The sequence below is a fragment of the Arachis stenosperma genome, chromosome 3 (assembly GCF_014773155.1).
Source record: "Arachis stenosperma cultivar V10309 chromosome 3, arast.V10309.gnm1.PFL2, whole genome shotgun sequence".
Lineage (NCBI taxonomy): Eukaryota > Viridiplantae > Streptophyta > Magnoliopsida > Fabales > Fabaceae > Arachis > Arachis stenosperma.
This window is the reverse complement of record NC_080379.1, coordinates 152146957-152148042: the sequence shown is the minus strand read 5'-3', so window position 1 is coordinate 152148042 and position 1086 is coordinate 152146957. Positions and strand designations below refer to the sequence as shown.

At 38.1% G+C, this 1086-nt stretch overlaps 1 non-coding gene across 1 annotated transcript; it reads right to left on the bottom strand.

Annotated features, from left to right (window-relative positions):
- Positions 1-723: 723 nt before the first annotated feature.
- LOC130972247 (small nucleolar RNA R71) lies at positions 724-830 on the bottom strand. Its single transcript, XR_009083439.1, has one exon. It is a non-coding gene; the product is annotated as a small nucleolar RNA R71 (small nucleolar RNA).
- Positions 831-1086: the final 256 nt, after the last annotated feature.

Sequence of the window (1086 nt, the reverse complement as noted above, 5' to 3'; positions counted from 1 at the left end):
TCAATTTTTTTTTAAAAAAAGAAAAAATTTGAAATTTTCACTTTAGTTTTATTTATAATTTTCGAACTATTTGCTTTATTTATTTAGTATTTTTTATTTTATTTGTTTATACAGGTTACTTCATTGAGAATTCTCTGCACTCTGACGTAGAGAGTTCCTTCTTTTCTTGTCTTCTATCTGTTTATGAGTAGGAATAGGGACAAGAAACCTCTGTTAGACTTTGATCATGAACCTGAAAGGACTTTTAGGCGGCGTTTGCAACAAGCAAGACTTTACGAGGCTGCAGAGTCCAACATAGATCATAATAATGCTGTTAATGCCAATATGGCAAATCCAAATGGGAATGAGCAACTTAGGAGAGTGCTTGGCTCTTACACTGCTCCTAATGCAGATCTTTATGGAAAAAGTATTGTGGTGCCTCCTATAGCTGCAAACAACTTTGAGTTGAAGCCACAACTGGTCACTCTGGTGCAACAAAACTGTCAGTATCATGGCCTTCCCCAAGAAGATCCAAATCAATTTATTTCTAATTTTTTGCAGATTTGTGATACTGTGAAGACAAATGGAGTTAATCCTGACGTGTACAAACTCATGCTCTTCCCGTTTGCTCTGAGGGATAGAGCAAAGCTATGGCTAGATTCTCAACCCAAGGAGAGTTTGGATACTTGGGACAAGGTTGTTACTGAGTTTCTTACTAAATTTTTCTCACCAAAGAAGCTGACTAAGCTTAGGGTGGAGGTTCAGACCTTCAGGCAGAAGGATGGTGAAACTCTTTATGAAGCTTGGGAGAGATACAAGCTACTGACTAGACAATGCCCTCCGGACATGTTCTCTAAATGGACCTAACTATATATCTTTTATGAATGCTTGGGTGAAATGTCCAAGATGTGCTTAGATAATTCTGTAGGTCGTTTATTGCACATGAAGAAGACACCGGAGGAGACTATTGAGCTTACTGAATTGGTTGCTAGCAATCAATATTTGTATTCATCTAACAGGAATCCTGTTAACTCTGACGCTCCTCAGAGGAAAGGTGTTTTGGAAGTGGAAGCTGTTGATGCCATTCTTTCTCAGAACAAGCTTTTG